Genomic DNA, 18,206 nt, shown 5'->3' with positions numbered 1-18,206 from the left:
GTCTGCAGAGCAGTAAAAGATGCAGAGCCACATAGTGCTTGTATGCAGCCAGGCAGGAAATGGACCCCCCAGGTGGGTGTGCAGGTGTGACCATAACAAGCTCAAATGCAGTTCTTCATCTGAAATGAGTTATTCTAGTAAAAACCCTGGAGAACACAGTATGTTGGAACCAGGGAAAAGTTCAACTTGGCACGGCTATGCTTTATGGACCCTCTGCCCCTCCTCTAGTTTCCTTCTGCTCTGTACATTAACTGGTACGACTTTTCCCTTTTCTTTTACTGACAGCTCTGTGGGCCAAAGGGAGCTCATCTTTTCGTCCAGTTACGACTTGCCTTACTAGGAGGCAGTCAGACAGTTTTAGGGAAGTGTGTGACAGACTTTAGGGTATTTCTTGTAACCCTTTTGTCCAGAGAAACACGAAAGAATTTCTTGGTCAAAAAGGATGCCATGCTGTTTTCTTCCCTTCTTTCCAGTATATCTCTAGTAAAGGGTTTGATAAAGGGCCAGAGAACGATGTGACCTGCTTTGCATTGCTGTTCAGTAGAGTAAGTATGGAAAGGGTTTTAATTGTGGCTTTTAGAAACTGGCTGAAGTATGCTGGCACAACTGCCTTTTTGAGCTTGAAGTTGGTGTTGCAGGCACTTCCTTCTATTGGACATGCTTCCTATAGGAGATGCATCAAGTTGGCAGCTTGTTTCACATTGTCTCTGCCTATGGGAGGTGGTTTTGCAGCTGCTCTTGCAGAGCTTTAGCACTAAGACAGCTTAACATTCCATTTTTTAAAAGTGTATATTTAAAAAAAGTTTTCTGGAATGAAACTTTACATTTATTTATCTTCTAGAGAAAGGAGCAGAGATTGTGCATTGCTTTGCTGTTCAATATCCACTGGAAGAACGAGCTGAACTTTCATACTGAGGGTTCTGTTAGTAACACTCTGTCTGTATCCCTCTTTACCAGCCGATCAGTAGCAAAGTTCACTCTGCATTCTTAGGGGAGTTTAGTGGTATTTTCTTTTCTGGGAGGATATCTTGTCTAGTCTTTGGCACTTCATTTTGCACTGGAAATATAGCAGTTCCTTCCTAGGGCGCTCACGATCTACAGGAATACCTTATTATTTAGATATGGGAGCACAAAGGGCATGGGTGCAAAAAACAGCCCTGCTTTAGGAGGACTGTGAGTGGATTGAATAGGTGCCTATGGGGAGGCTGCTTTGTCCAGGATCTCCAACAGACTGTTGTGAAGCTTTCTAAACGCGTAAGAACACTGCTTTCTAAAAGTGGAACCTTTGTCAAAGTTACCAATTAGTAAAATGTTTCACAATCCAAATACATTACTAATCAAAAAGATTTTTACCATTTAAGGTCTTCAGAAATTTTACTTCGTTCTTATTCATTGGTTCAATTTAATGATGAGATTAGAACAAACACACTTACAGAAAAGATACATGAAGTTCTGCTGTGTGCTTTGATTGGGGCTTCTTTGGTAGGAACTCCAAAGCCACATAAAGTATGAATTCTCACAACTTGCTGAGCTTTGGCGTTGGTCAGCGAATCATGAGCTTGCTTTTGGCCCATTGAAGATCTGATCCAGAGCCTACTGAATTTAATTGAATGGATTCCGGCCATTTTGTAAGAGCTCTGGGTCTGGCCCGTATTGTTAGCAAACAGATAGTGTTTAAGGGCAGCAGTTAAACATCTCTTGTGACCAAGGTTACATCTGGATTCTTGTAGCTTGCCCCTCCTTCACTTTAGACTTAAGCCTGGCCACAAGGAGTGAGACTCATGTTGTTTTTCTTACTCCCATCCTTCCCTTCTTGAAAGTCATCATTAAACAAACAGAACTGAGTACCAGCAAGACCTGCCAGAACTTGCCTGTTGTGGATTTCTTTCTATGTTTATCTTCTATTAAATTTGTGAGAGGTCTTTGCCAACGTCTGCCTCCTGTGTCTCAGATTATTGCTGTTTTTCTGAGATAGTGGAGGAGTGTTTCTAACAAAGAGCACCACAGATGTAGCTACAAAACTGGCAATTTACTTGCTTGCTGGGAAGAAAGCTATGAAACAGTCTGCCCAGTTGCTATGCTAAGGAAATTATTTATCCTTTTGCTTCATATCAGATTGTTTTGCAAGTATGTCATAAATGGGAGTATGTTTTTAGGACATGTTTTAGGAGAATGTTTTCTTATCTGTGTAGGACTGATTAGCCAGGCCAATTTCATACTCCCAGAAGTTTCTTTGCGTTCAGGAGGCCTTGGGTCTGAGTTAGTGCTCGTTTTCAAAATGTGTCTGAAAATTGGGATTTCACGAGGTATCAGAGGCGATGCTGGAACACCAGTGTCTGTTGCCATACGTGTCTCAACAGGCGCGGGTGTAAAATCAGCTTATATATGTGTTGGGCTGGGGAGCCAAGAACTGCTGACAGGCGCCGAGTGCTGAGGGTTGGTGAACGTGGGCTGTATGTAAGGCTCTCAAGAGGGGGAAATTGTAGCGTAAGCATCACTGCCCTATGTGGCTGAAGATGGTTGCCATTGTGCCTCTCCCTGTTCTTAGTAACTGGCAGGAGAGCCCCTTAGGTAGGCGTTAGAAACATGTGGCTTTGTGATCTGCTTGCTGTTCAGATGCTGGGATGTTTGGGGGATGGAGGTGGGAAGGAAGGGGAAAGATTACAGAAAATATCAGAAAATGCTGCAGGGAAGAATTACTGCAAAATTTGTAAGCATCGAAACCTTTAAACAGCTTGCTGTGCCAATAAAGCATCAGCTGAAATAAATTGCTGCAGAGCAACCTCAGCAGCACTAAGAGATGAGGACTAATCCTGTCTCACTGTGGCATATATCACGTAAGGAATATTGCTAGATCCATTGATTAAATGTGCCTGCATGAGTAGGACCCAGCCTCTTGCCTTTAGTGTTTCTGGAATCATAGCCCTTGAGAAAATATTATTTTGAGTTTCTGGAGCTTGTAAGACCATCGAATAAGGGTTTAGGGTGACTGGGATGGGAAGCAGGAAAATCAGCTTTCCTCTCTAGTGTTTTCAGTAGTTTGTGCTGCACCAGCATGTGCATAAACGTGTGTGTAAATAAACGCATGGAGGAAACCCATAACAAAAGAGGACAATTGTACCTTGTTTGTAAGAGTCAGCAATTCAATATCTCTTCCTCATCTCCTGTACAATGTAATCCCATCACACATGGAGCTGCTGTTTCTCTCTGCTCTTGTTTTTTTCCATGACTGTAGTTAATTCAGCATAGCTTATTGTTCCTTTCTCTCACTGCAGCCAAATGGTCATTTAAGTAACTCAGGGATGTGACTGAAAGCCATGTCCAAACAGGAGATGGTCTTTGAACTTGATGCATATTTGACTACAGTACTGAAATTACTGCAGGACTGTGTTGTTGTGGAAAAGGAAATTGTATTTTCTCTCTTTTCTGGACCTGGGCATCAAGCTTGTGTATCTGAGATTTATGCCAAGGCAGCTGATTGCTGTGATTGATTCTGTGGCAGACATTTGAGTGAGGCCATGGCTGTTCTACAGGTGCTTAAAGGCCTCTTGCTTTGTACTTACTGCTTGACTTCAGTCCAGAGGAGAGTAAGATGATGTGGATTTTGGTGGATGCCAGAACAATATGCAGGGTAGGAAACAGCCAAGCAAACAGCAATCTAGTCTTCTAGCAGTCATGACATTTTTGGGCATAGCGAATCATTGTTTCTAATATGTTTCTGTATTGTTTTTGTTATAGATTGTGCTACCATCAAAGTACCTATTCTCTAAGAGTTTAGCTAACGGGATCGTGGAAGGAGAACGGCATAGGAAAGCGGGAAAAATAACATAAAATAGAAGTGAGCATGTGCTGCAGACACGGTGTGTGGCTGAAGAAAGGTTCGGGGCTGTATGTGCATGGAGCTGCCTGCCGGCGGCTGGGAGCTGGTTAACTGCTAATCCAGGGGTTGCAGCAGCTGGCTTGGGAGACCAGGCTTTTCTTGGCAACAGGATTTCGAAGCCTTTGGAAAAGAATGGGACTTGCTCTTCTTGTGTCCTTGAGGAGTGACGCGTGCTGTTTATCGTGGTTGGGCAGCACAAAGACGGAGAAATCACTATGGAAGGAAGAGAAGGAGTTCCTACAGTATGGGAATATTTCATGGTGAGGTGGGGAGCTGGCAACAAGACAGTTTGAACTGCTAGGCAATTCTTCCCCTCTTTTGCAAGAATTGAAATTACCTATAAATAACAGAGGAGGATGGCTTAAATCAGAACATGTTTTTCTGTGCTGACAGTGTACAGCATCTGCTTCTGCTTTAAGCTGGGGTGGAAGAGACTTGGCAAAAAAACAGCCTTTGGCATCACACACACGGGGAGCTAATAAAAGGCTATAAATTGAGCAAATATAGTGGCCTCTTCACATTGTCATTTCCCTTTGGAAAAGTTGGTAATAGGGATGGGGATGAAATTTTAAAGAAAATGTGCATTAGGAGACTTTGAGTGGATCTCAAAAAACAGAGGAGCAAAAAATCTACGGGTACTTTCTGGCTGGGTCTAAAATATCTCTGAAGACTAGATATGGAGCTGGAAGTCAGAAATTCTGCCCTAGACTCTCCCACTTGATGTGTGCTTTAGCCTGTGTTACGTCTTCCATTCCTGATGAATATTGAAAGATACTGCATTGTTGGATGAAACACGTGATATTCATGTTTGGAGGCAAAAGATAGAACATATATTTGTGTGCTTGGACATTAATCTTCTGAAGAGAAAAACAAAACCCAAACTCAGCCATGATGAAGTCCTGGCAGCAAAGCAAATGCAGATGCAGTACAAAAAAGCTTCAGTTTCCTCTTCCCCTGCTCTGGCTGAGTTGCCTTAACACTTCCCAGCACATAGCTTGCTGTTCCAGGGTTCCAGGCTGCTTCACAGGCTGCAGTGAGCTTTGTGCCTGCGTTCAGTATTCGGTTGGTGACAGAATTCCCCTGCTGCTTGTAAGGAGAGTCCATGCATACAAGACATTACAGTACAAGTAAACAAGGGAATGTTGAAAAGAATCACTCTTGGCTGAGTTTTGAATTGTTTATAATGAGTCCTAAAACACTTCAGGACTGTGTATGTTTTTACAGTGCCTTTTCCAGAACAGTATTGCTTCTTGAGTGGTGATTATAGGTGGCACTGCTATGAACATGGTTATAGCAGGTGAAGTTGTAGCTAGAGAAAAATACTCTACAATGTTGATATATGATTTCTGCTTTCACAAGCGTACTTTTATTCAAGCAATATCCTAAACAATTTCAAGCAGATGTGAAGTACTTGAGATCAGTTGGGGAAAAGGCAAATTTAGTTGGAAATAAATCAGAAACTCTGTGTTCTCTCCTGTAAATCCCTGATGTAGCCAAGGCTTTGAACTGAAGTCTTTATTTCTAGTGGTGGGGTTTGAGGCAGATCCTTTTTTGTAGTCAGCATGCTAAGATTGCCCTGGAGGGCTGATGGCATCCTGAGAAAAAACTGCGTTACAAGAAGTCCCCTGCAATGCTCATGCTTCTAGTAAACTCTGGCTTCAGTTTGGTCAGGTCTTTGGCATACATTAGAGCCATTAACTCTGCTGGGATTTAACAAGCTCTTCACTGTAATGGAGCAGTCTTGCTGCCTCTTGGAAGTGGAAAAAGAGTTGAATTAATACCTTTTCTGACAGCGTGCAAAGGAACTGGAGAGCTTGTCTAGGCACTAGGAGAAATGAGTGGAATTCCCCGGGCTCCATAACCTCACAGAGGTGCTGTGTGCTGTGTTGCTCTGCTCACTGCTGAATGGAGCAGGAAGGTGCTGGGCTGTGGGGCTGGTTGCATGGAGCTTGAAACAGATCTTGCTGAATAGACCAACAGGAGCAGCTGCTGCCTTTGGACTGAGAGAAAAAGACAAGCTGAGCAGACTCAAAAGCAGGAAGCGTGGGTTTTGTGTAGGTACCACATAATGCTGCTGCTCTAACAGGTCTGTGGAAGTTTGCAGTTCACACTGTGCTGAAGGACTGCACAAGGCAGAGATGGGATGCCCGTGGTTCAAACAGCTCCATCCTGGTTACAAAGAATATATTTTAAAAGGGGCTTTTTTGAAAAATGTCTTCATTCCGGTGACCGAGTTCTGCAGAACAGCACAGGAAGGTGTATTAGAGGGAAGAGTTCCAATTAGCACTGCTGAGCAGCTTTCTGATGTTTCACACCATATTCTTCAGCAAATGAGAAGGTTTGCTTTATCATCTAGCGCAACAGAATATGTATATTCATTTTATAATATACCGAGTAATTGAGGAATAAAAGGTTTTGTTTCCAGGGAGAGCCATACTTAAAATAAGGGCTTTTAATGGAAAGTAGTACTTTGAAATTTAGCTGTGGCTCATTTTTGTATCTTGAAGCTTCATAGCTAGCATTTGGTTTTACTGTGATTTACTTAGTGGCCAGGGAGGAGTGGTGTTAGCAATCACATTCCAGTTACACGGTGATTTGGCAGTGTTCAGTTCTCACTGCCTGGATGGCTGGAAAGCCAGAGGCATTATTGTCCATCTTGTGTAGGGATGGGTCGCAGTGCTCCCAGAGGCATGGCAGGCTTTCTGCTGCTGTAGTTGCTAGTAAGAATCCTCTTGCACGATTTGGCCAACTCAGAACTGACACTTGAAAATCTCATCCAAGAAACAGAATAGCACAATCTGTTGATTTGTGGGATGGTGGGTGGATTTACAATGCAGTTGAGCAAACTAAAATCCTGCATAGGCTTCTGTAGTGATTCTGGTCCTTTGAGAACTCAGTAATCATTTTGTCTTTATAAACTATTGCAAACGCTGCAGACTTAAACCTTGAATAGCAGTGATCCAGTCTGAGCTCCTGGGCCAAGTGGGGTTGTTCAGATCTCTTCCAAGCAGTTAAATCTGGCTTCTGAGCTGCTGTCCTGCAGGTGCAGCAATGCATTCAGACCAGAGGCTCTGACTCTGCTATTTAAGTGCAGAAACAGACCGTGGGGTGAGGGATCTCAGATGATACACAACAGAATGGATAACTCTCAAATAAACACTTATTTAGCTAGCTACATATTTAAATAAAGAGATTTAAGCTTTGAAAGCAACTCTGAGGGAATTTTTAGAACATTTTCCAATGACATTAATCAGGATGGTTGGGCAAGATGCTAAGTAATATTCTTTGTGCATTTGGGTGAAACTGACCGATTAAAAAGTTGTGTTTTGTATTCCCTGCACAATGGACTTCAGCTCCAGAAAAGGGCTAAATGAATGCTGCAAACCATTAATCTTGGGCACTCTGAGACCACGTCCCAAACTCCGTGCTTCAGTCTTTGGAAGACTCAAGTATTCACCTGTTTCTCCAGATCTGTATCTCTGCTCTTCGTTCCTAAATAACTCTAAATCTGTTTCTGAAAGCCACACAATGCCTGATGGGCTTTCTTTGGCACTAAATATCAATCATATGCATAATTGAATATTCTGCTTCGGGAGTTTGTACCTGAACCAATATAGAACAGAGTGCCTTATTTTAGCATTCAAGTATTGAAAACTTGGCCTACATCTTGAACCTGCAGGTCTTATCTCCCTGCTCATGAAATAACACCGTGGTTTTGGTTTTTAAGGAGCGCTCAGTTTTAGCTTCAGTGATCAGGTGCAGTCTGCCTATCTACTTCTTATCCCAGCTGTTTCCTTTACAGAGCAGCACGGTGGGGCTGTGTTGGACCCAATTCCTCATTTCTCTTCCTGAGAAGTTTGCCTGCAAAGTGTAAACCTTTTAGCCTTAGTTGTTGTGGTTCATATCTCTCCATATGATGTCCAGATGTAAAGGTCAAAGCCATATTATCAGAGTTGGTGGTGTTGGTAACTGGAGTTTTTATGCAGCTCACAGGTAGGTTGTTCTTGGACCCTGCAGTTTAGCTGCAGTATCCTCCAGTATTTCATGATGCTGGCAAGAAGGGAATTTTGCCACCTCTAGGGAGTTTGGCAATTCAGAGAGTCTCTGGAAACCAAGTTCCTGTAAGCTTGATTGCAGGCTAAAGGCAGCTCAGAGGCTGTTTCAAAGAACAGTAAGATCTTTGTATGATTTTAGCTGCCATAAATGGTCTTTGAGGGTGATAGAACTGGAAGGGATCAGGCTGAGAGGAAGGGATGCTGGTTTTGAACAAGGTGTAGATGGTTAAGACTATGGGAAAGATGCTTAGGCTGCGAGGAAAGACAATGTTGTAGTGGCTTGGGTACTTCAAACCATTGGGGAAGGAAGCAGCTCTGCAAGTCTTTTGTAATTGTTTAATTAGCAAGTGCCTGTAATTTTTAGTACCCCTCAGTTGTACTTTGCTTCCCAAAGACTTAAAACTTATATACGTTGGAGCACACATCCTTCTGGGAGTTAGGAGTGTGAGAGAGCCATCGGAAGAGAGCTTTGCAAACCTGCTCAGGAGAAGCTCGGATCTGCCAGTTGCTCTCTGCATGCTGTATATAGACGTAATGCAGATGCAGTTGCTGTCTCTGCTGCCCTTTTGAGATGAGCGGCCCAGGGTTGTGTACATTGTGCTTCTCCATTTGTAATTAGGAGAGCAGCGCTTTTTTAAAGCTGGAGGTAGGGATGAGTGAGTGCTGCTCCAGATGGGATCTGACAAGTTTGAAAATATGTCAGCATGTGTATATTTTTAATTTCAAAGGCGTCACGCTAGCATTAGAGATTTGCTTTAATTCTAGATGCAGCTCTGTAAAACCAGGCAATCCCTGAGCATCTCTACAGTCACACAAGCACATTGCCAAAAATATGTGCCCCTTCTGGCTACTTAGCTTGTAATCAAGGTGAAACATTCATGTTTGTACAGCTTGATGAGACTATTACTCTTTGAGCTAATTCTGATGTTCTGTATGCTGGCTGCTGAACTCTAGGAAGATCTGGTATGGGTTGCTGTGTGATACTGGCTTTTGGTGTTCAGTCTGTGGTGTTTGGTGAGGACGAAACCAAGGATTATGGGTTCTATTAATGTTGCTGCTAGGAGACTGAGCGTGAATTCTCTGCACACCAGGTGATGTGTGCTCTGAAATACAACTGATGTTGGTATTTGGGAAGTCAATTTGATTGGAGGTTGGAAAGATTATTAATGACAAAATTTGATCACAGGTTATTTCGTTTCCTGCTTAGCTCTATGAAATGGCGTTCTGGTCCAAGGCTTGCCAGCAGGGATTCTCAGACAGACTGAAGATGTGCCTCCAGTTTTGCAGTGGGGAACTAAGTACAAAGCTATTTGTGGATGCTTCGCCCTTCCATTATGCAAAACTGATATGACAAACAGCAGGTCTGGAGGTCACATCTGGTATTCATTGTCCACCCTCTTGGCAAGAAGGCAGTGGAAGGCAAGACTGAGTGCTCAGTGTCAGTGGGTATTTGAAGCCCCTGCAAATTCCTTAAGGATGCCAAAACGTAGGTTACCATGAGCTACAAGTCAATGTCTGGCTTCAAACTATACTAAATGCTTCTAAGCTTCATCAGTGACTCCCATTGCTTCCATCTCAGTGAAAAGAGTACAAACACCATCTGCTGAAGTGATGAACAGGCTCAAGAGCCATCGGTGTGTGAACTCCTTGCGGTTGCTTTCAAGAGGGCCATTTCCAGACAGCACTGTGCTGTTTCAGGTGTTGGGAGCAGCAGTACTTGGTCAGTGGCCTCTGGCAGCCAGCACTGGAGGGCTTAGCCTTGTCTGCTGTGGTCTTTGCATTGCCTTCCTGCCTGCAAACAGTGAGCTTTTATTCTGATGTATGGTGAGATCAGACCTTACCGAAAGTGCAATGGAATAATCAAGTTGCCTAATTAGTAGCATACAAAGCAGATGATATAATTGCATCCAAAGGTGAAAACTACAGGTGTGAATACTTGGGCATGCTGTGTGGTACTAATTTTAGCCCAGTGTGGGGTTGTATTTTTACCACATGAATAATGTGAATAAATCCAAGAAACCCATAAAATGTTTCTTGAGCAACTTGTAATCATGTGGCTCTGTAGAAGAGATTAAACCAAAGTTCATCTTTCAAAGAAGAACAAAACAGATATGACATGAGTCTGGGCTTGGGGTAGGTTCAGGCAGGCAGGGTCAGGTTGGCTGCCTCCTGGTGACTGGAAGCAGCCTGCCAGCAGAAGTTATGGATGCAGACTGGGTGCTGCTTGAGTGACTCAGATATTAACGGTTCCCAGCCTCTCAGATATGCACAAATGTTGAACTTCTAGTTGCTGCTTTTAAAATCTTCTATGTTGGGCAGCTTTTTATCTGTCTTTATTGCTTTTCGTATTCAAACAAAAGATGCCCAGATTGGATCTGAATACTGTGTATGACTATTTGCCCTTTTAGACTGCTTCCCAAGAAAATGCCAGGCTTCTGTGACTGCTCTGTCAGCTGAACAACTTCTGAGTTCATTGGTCAGCTTTAACCACATTTGAAAAGAGAGCTAGAAACCTGAAAAAGCATTGCTCTGTCTGAAATAGGAGGGTGACATAAATTACTGTCTCAGCTCAAAAGAAGGCAGTGAGCAGGCAGACTCCAGCTGTTCCACGTCGCTTGGCAGCAGCTGACCAGCGAGCTGGGCAGTGTGGACTGGGGTCACCTCCATCCTCAGGGCTCAGGGCTGCATGCAGCATGCACTGTGCTCTGCCTGCTGCCAGCACGTGGGGGAGAGCGTGGCCGTTGGAAGTGAGGGATGAACTCATGAAAGGATAACAGATGCAAAATTCTTCCCTTCTGTGCCTGTGAAGTCATTTTTGGTTTTGTTTTTTTCATTTTCCCTATTACTAGAGTAAATAACTCTGTTCTGTTCTGTGCAGTCTACTGAAGTGTGATTATGAAATGAGATTGCTAGCAGAACTCACTTATTTTCCCTTCTCCTGCATGTGGAAGTGATTTTCTTGTGTGTGTGTGTGTGTGTGTGTGTGCCATTTTTTGAGTCAGAAGTTATATCACACTTCTTTCAACACTAGCTTTTAGTCAGCTCCCTTCTGTCCACCCATGAATAGATGAATCTCTATAGCTATTATTGATTATTGATTCATCAGCAGTATCTTTTTCTAGTTCATACAACCTCAGCTTGCTAGGGGACTGCAATATCATTTTCCTGCAACTCTTGTCATATTTTCCTCTTTTTACGTGAAATGTACACACACACATATATTTCTAAAACAACATGTACTAAGAGATATTAGAAATAACTGAGGATGTCAAGTGGAACTAAGTGATGAAGTCAAGAGGCTACCTCAAATGTGAAGCAAATTTTCTCTGAAATATAGCTCTGACCCTTGGGTTGTTTTTCTTTGGGGCTTGTCTGACTGCTTGAACTTGAGAGAGCTTGGAGATGAGGCGCTCTGTGATTTGATATTATTGCATTGAGGAACTTCACGGGTCATCAAATCCAGCCTCATGAAAAAAGCGCATTCGACCAAAAGCGCAGCTGATAGATGTACCTGCCCTTCTCCTTATGTCTTGCTTTGAATTTCTTACAAACTTCCCGTGAATGAGAATGGAAAATTTTATCGTTGGTGCTAAATTATGATCTTGATAGGTGCCTGCCCTGAGCCTTACCATCAGTGACGCAAAGTGACAGAATAGATAAAATGTGATGAATGAGTAGTCCTTACTTTTCCGTAAGCATCTGCTGTTGGCCACTGTTAGAGACAGCAGACTGAGCCTGCTGGGCCTACGCTCTGCTTTACAACAAATGTTATTTTCTAAGGAATTCTGATATTCCTCTCCCTTTGGAGCAGAGGGGAGTGAGAAAGGGGAACCCCACATGGCTGGGCTGCTGTAACACATCCTGCGTGAGCCAAGGAGAAGGACTGTGACTTGCAAGCAGAGCATTTGTATTGCTTCTCTTTACCAAAGGTTTGATGGTTGTCTGCGCATCGTTTTTGTCTGCCATGTACCACTTCTTCTCAAGGCAGGCAGCCTTGGCAAATGTATTCATCCTCTATCATGCTTATGTGTCAAAGAATATCTGTGAAAATGAGAGGCAAATCAATCAAGTTGTCTTTTGAATAAGAACCAGAAACTGCAAAAAAAAAAAAAAAAAAAAAAAAAGGTCAGGTTCAGCACACACCTTCTGAAGCAAAATGCTTGTTCTTAACTTCAACTTCAGAAAACAGTTGCATTAGTCAGAGACAGTACTGAGCCAGATACATGTAACCATGACTGGTTGTGTGTGAAGTTTGGATCAAGACTTAGGCATACCATGTTTAGGACTGTAAGCAGCTAATCTACAGTCTAAGTTTCTATAGGGTCTTCAGATTTCACTTGAGTAAATTGTGACCAGTTTGAATATCTGAAATTGTTCTTACAGTTAAGCTTGTTTCTGTGAACAATAATGTCATGTTCGTGTTCAGTTTGCCATTAGAAAACTGCTTTGTGAATATCTTCCCCTTTGATTGTCTTTGCCAGTATGTTATTTGTTTCTGCTTTACTGATTCAGTGCTTCTTTCTCCTTGATTAATTTGGATTTCTCAAGTTTCCCAATGTTTACCTCTATGAATTTAGCTAGCTTGATCTTACTTACACCTGCACATGTAAGGTCACTTCAGCTTTGGGTGTTAATAATCTTAGAAGATCTGTTTTTAACTGAATGTTACATCCACTTTTGATTTATTAAGGAAATGGAAGGAAGGACTGTTTTCCATCGAACATGCAGGGCAAGATGTGATTGGGATTACCTTTCAATTAAACTCGAATTATCTTCTTCGTAAATGTTGGCTTGAGCTTTAGCCTTTTCCATTACCCCTCAATGGATCCTGTGAATGGACCTCGCACAGAGAGGATGTGATGATCTCTGATATTCACAGGCCTTGAAAACTCCTGAATAGGACAAATGTCTTTTTACCCTTTTTTAGTGCTTGGGTCTCATCCAAGAAAAGGCTGGGAATTAGCTCATCCTCAGGCGAAACCTGACTGCTTTCGTTGGCTCTTGAATTACGAACTGAAACTTCGTAATAGGGATGTAAGGTAAAATAGGCTAGCCATAAAAGTTGCCTTGCTGTGTTTTTTTGGATGAATGCAGCTAATAACACTGAAGAAGACCCAGAATATTCCAGGGTTTTTCTCTTAGCGAATTCGTAGCACTGAATTGTAATTTCAGAAGAATCTGTTGTATTGAGAGAAAATCTGCATGGGTCCTCACCAGTCTTGCCTATCTTCAGCTGAACTGAAAGAGGCCTTTCTGAAGTCTGAACTGTATAAACTCACATCAGCCTGCTGAAGCCAGCTAGCATGTGCTCAGTGCCCTTTGCAAGCTTCTGATGAGGCTTCAGAGAACTGGAATTATTTGTCACTGATGTCTTTGTCAAAGCAGCCATGCTCAGGGTGAGGGAGAGCCATCTGCTCCTGCAGGGTTCAGCTGGGCGCTGCCCACGAGCTGCTGTGCTTCACCGCTGGGGCCTCCATGGGCATTTCTGCATTTCCTTCACCAGCAACAAAATTAAACACTTGTTCAGGGTATTTTGCCTACGGATAGAAAAGGGGGATGGAACTAAGATCCATAGTATCTCAAAATTGAACCATAGATTAAATATCATTTTGTTTAAGGAATGTAAGAAGTATTTATTTGGTGAATTGGAAATGTCAGCAGAAAAGATAAATTAAAAAAATAGTTCAAGGTTTCCTTTTTTTTTTCCCCCCCTTTTGTTTCCTTTGACTTTTCCTTTAGGACTTTATTATTAACAATGAAATAACAAACTTGCTTAGGGGCAGAACTGCACGCTGAGGATCGTAACGGTGGTTATAAAAACAATGTTTTCCTCCATGTATTCCAGACAGCTTACATTTTAACCCTGTAAAGTGGAATCCACAAAGTGGGCCATATGAATTTTTGCTGATAAGGTTTTGAATTAATCCCATTTTGTACAGACCTGTGCTTGCAGAAGCTTATGGAAATCCATCGCGGTTGCAGATTGTTTTCCAAGTAATATCCTCACAGACCACGAAGCCTATCTTTTTATGATAAATGCATAAAGGTTTTTGCTGAACTTCAGTTTTAAGCCACTCCATCTCTAATCTTTGTCGCTTGGTTTTTAAGCAGGCTTTGGGTGTCTGGCTGAGCCGCAGCAGCGCTGACACAGAGATGGCGCAGCTCAGGGTGGGGGGAGTGGAGCTGGGGGAGGTTCAGCCTCGACACAGCTTGCATTCCCCTCCTCTTTGGTACAGCTGAAGCTCTTATTTCCTGCACAGACAAGCAGGCAGCGTGATTCTGAATATCTGGGTGGAGGATAATATACTGCAAAATAATTCAACCGTAATCCCTAAGGATGGGATAACAAATAGCATCCCTTCTGTACTGGCAGCTGGAATTACTTTAGAAGGTGTAAAGCAGCTCAGTGCTCTGAGGAGCTGCCTTTATAGCACGCTTTTAAGTAGGCACGTCTGTAACTTTGCAGATGACGCTGCTCGCAGGCACAGCGGTGGCTGCAGGCTTGTTGTCTGCGCTGAGGGCTGACGAAGTGCTGCAGCCCGCTGGCTCTGTGCCCGGAGCTGCAGGCGCATTGCAAGGCAGCTCGGGAGGGCAGATGCTTGCTTGCAGGCACCCATGCATCGTAGTTGCCTGTCTTTCCCGGCTGCCCTTGAGAAGATTACAGCATTAAGTAAATGTTTTTCTTGATACTGGTATGACTTCTAATCTGACTGGTTAAGAGTCAGTTAAGTAGTCGCTCGAGGAAGAGCTGGCTCTGCATCCAGAGGGAAAGCTTTAAGTAAAAATAACTTTAAAACTGCCCTTAAGAAACCCATGTAGCTGTGCCCAGGCCGATGTTTGCTAAGAGCGCTTCAGTGATAAGGTGGGGGCCTTGGCCTGTTATTGTTTCTCAGTTCTCCAGCCTGGGCCCTGGTGGTAATGCATGCAGAAGGGGAGGTGGGAGGGAGCGCACGACACCATGGCAGGAATGGCTGCAGGTGTCTGCTGGGCTCCAGCTGTTCAGAATCAGCTGGCCCAAATCCAATCGAGTTAATGGGATCACAGAATGGAGGTTTATATGCCAGATAATGAAGTCCTATGGAAGCAAGTGCTTTTAATTTTAGTTTATACTCGCTGTAAGTCTTTGGAGAAATTAAGTTTCTTTTCCTCCCTAAGAAGGTATAAATGAGAAGTGCACCTTTTACACAGATGAATACGTGAATGGTGAGGAGCTAATCTGATCTATTAGTACAATTGGAACTTTGTCTACTTACTGCTTTAAGCCAATCTGCAGTAGGTTTAGAAATAATCTTCACTTTAAAAAGCTGCACTTGAAAATAGGTCTATTTCTGAGCAGAGTATTTAATGCTGAGTGACCAAAGAGCAGTGTGTGGCTTTATGAGGCTCTTACTGAGAACTGCTCTCCAACTGTGCAGCGCAGGTCTGGAAGCTGGGCATGCTCTGCATCTGCCCTCATTGCCAACCTTCTGCAGGCCAAACAGTTCCCAACACTGTATTGAAATAAACAAATGTGCGTAAGAACTTCTTTACAGTGAGGGATGGAGCACTGGAACAGGCTGCCCAGGGAGGTGGTGGAGTCTCCTTCTCTGGAGATGTTCAAGACCTGCCTGGATGCCTACCTGTGCAACCTGGTGTAGGGAACCTGCTTTGGCAGGGGGGGTTGGACTCGATGATCTCTGGAGGTCCCTTCCAACCCCTACAATTCTGTGATTCTGTGAAATAAAAGATTCTGTGTTGATTGATACTTAAGAAAAGCTGGCTTTTCTTAAACTGTTACATCGGCTGTATTGGGTCCATCTAGCCCTACATTCTGTCTCTGCCTGTAGTTGCCTGGAGAGCAGCATTGCAATAAGCAATGGATGAGAGGATGCTGGGCCAAATATTTTCCCTGCTTTCTGTGACTGCAGTCGAGAGTGCTTCAAAATCAGTGATATATTGCCCAAGGATGGCAGAAACACAGGGCTGGCGCCGGGCTGAGTCTGCAGCATCAGGCTGGAAGGAGGTGTGGCCACACACTGCGTGGAGCAGCAGTGCAGGTTCCAGGTGGGATCCTTGCTCTGCTCCTTCGTCATCAGCGTAGTTTGGGTGCTGGCAGATGTCCCGCTCCAAAGCCAGATGTTCGGAGCATGGCTGGGAAGAGAATTTGCTTCTCTGAGCTCAAGCAATAGTATGATTTAGGGTTAATTGATAAGGGGATGACTCTAATGTAAAATAATGGTTGTAGTGAGGCTAAATACGTTATCACCTTTTGTAGCCAGAAAACTATCCAGCTGCGATGGAAAGCCAAAACCATCCTCCAGAAAACATGGGGGCACCAGGTGGTATCAGGAACTTTTTTGCTCTCGGAGAAGTGCTGGTCCCACTCTTCATTGCATTTTCAGGCTGCCACTTTTCTTCCTGAAGGTCCTTATTCCAGGGGAGGGTGAGGAGGTCACAGGAGTGAACACCCGTGCTGCTGTGAACTTAGAAAGCTTTTCAGTTTGCTAGACTCTGGCAAAAGCCTCTGATCTGCACTGCACAATCGAGCCTCAGTTCACGCTTGCGGTGGAGGCCTGTAGCTGGTAACGTGGGCAGCTTCAGGCTGTCCTGAAAGGTTTTGTTCAGCGTGTGCCTCGGCTCCGCTCGCTGGCCCTTGCCTTTCTCAAAATGTTAAGTATTCAGCCCTGCTCCACTGCATTATCTCACAAATCTCCTTTTGTTTGGCACTTTTCTGAAGCGTGCATTGTGTGTGGTGGCAGGAATGGTGGCTGAGCTGCATTTGCAGTGTGCTCAGAGGGGCTCTGCGGCACGGCCCGCTGCGGGCTGCTTCGTGCTCGTGCACAGCCTCCTTGCCTGAAACCTGTGAATGGAAGCACAGAAATACCACAGCTTTTATTTGGTGGTGGCTGTGTCATGCTCCTATTCCTGGAGCTGTCAGACGGAAGGGAGCTAATCTGATAACCCGTAATACTTTGTCTTCTGTGATCTTGCTCGATAGCTGTGCTTTAACGCCCAATTTCTTATAGAGTGGGGCGGAAAGGGAAAAAAAAAAATCCTGTTCAGGCTCAAATCCTGTGCAGCCAGGCTGCTGAGTTTTCATCAAAAGCAGGAAACAGATGGACAGGCGCAGCTGCAGGAGGTGCTGCAATTCTGAAATACTCTCCAGGCGCGTGCATGCAGGGACATCAGCACAGCAGTGCTGCTCTGCACCGTGTGGACGGGCGGCCCACAGCCCGCAGCGCTGCTTCCGAGAGGCACTGCTGGCACCACATACAGCTCCGGGGCTCTGGGCCAGCTTGCTGGAACGGTGTTAAAATATGGGGCAGACAGACGCAACGAAGACTAAGTCTTGTGTTTGTGCAGCATGCTGAGGGCCCTGTCTTGGGGAGCTTCCCTCTGTATCCTCTCCAGAGGCACCTTCTTACTCTCTGATGAGTTCTCCTTTGCAATCTGTACAGCTACATAATGAAGGGGTCTTGTGAGCTGACGGAGTCTCAGAGGCAGCTAGATAGAGCTCTGGGATGACCGTTCTTATGTGCTGGGTACAGAAGAGCAAAGAGGGTCTGCAGCCAAGCAGTGCCCCAAATCTGTGTCCAGCCACTCACGCAGTCTGATATGCAGTCATTGCTCAAGGGATGCGCTGTAAAAATTAGCCTGTATATTGTTTGTTGGACTTTTCCTGTTTGCTTGAAAGGTGCAAATATTTAGATCTCTTCCAGGACAGATCTGAGTTATTTTCCTCATTTGGGAGGTTTATTTTCTTAAGCAGTTCTGTATTTTTTCTTTCTTTGTATAGTCTTTTACAGAAAGTAAAGATATTTTCTAAGCAAGAAGTCTACATAAACACAACTGTGTAGAGGGGAGAATGTGTTTTGCTGCCTGCTTTCCCTTTTCTAAACACAAAAGAGCCTTATTGAAATGTGTTTCCTTTCTGTCTGCTAGTGGGTTTGCCTTCCTTCCTCCTCACAACGAGCTCAGCATTCTCCCATCCTGTTGGGTATGAATTTCAGCCTGGACTGTTTTCCCTGTTGAGGTGTTGAGTCATTGGCCTTGAATGGGAGCTGCAGCGGGACTGGGGAAATCTGTGGCTTGGGAAGTAAGAGGTTGTCCAGCCATGTGGTGGTGAATGGGATGAATTTTAAAAAACAAGTGTAAGGTGCTATTCACTTTTGTCTGGGGCTCCTCATACTCTTTTCCTAGCTTTATGTCTGGATACTTTCTTACATTATGGAGCTGGATACATTCCAAAACATTATGCATAAAATGCCCCAAGGAAGGGGTGGTTTCTGTCA

General features: G+C 44.0%; 1 protein-coding gene across 2 annotated transcripts in view; it reads left to right on the top strand.

Moving 5' to 3' along the window:
• Window positions 1-18,206, top strand: part of ZDHHC8 (zinc finger DHHC-type palmitoyltransferase 8) — an 88,502-nt gene that overhangs the window by 21,663 nt on the left and 48,633 nt on the right. The gene's annotated exons all lie outside the window — the stretch shown is intronic.

Source organism: Centrocercus urophasianus, unplaced genomic scaffold (genome assembly GCF_019232065.1).
Source record: "Centrocercus urophasianus isolate 14NV4802_14NV808 unplaced genomic scaffold, USGS_Curo_1.0 seq_30, whole genome shotgun sequence".
Classification (NCBI taxonomy): Eukaryota; Metazoa; Chordata; class Aves; order Galliformes; family Phasianidae; genus Centrocercus; species Centrocercus urophasianus.
The sequence above is the reverse complement of the archived record's forward strand: the minus strand, read 5'-3'. Positions and strand labels throughout refer to the sequence as shown.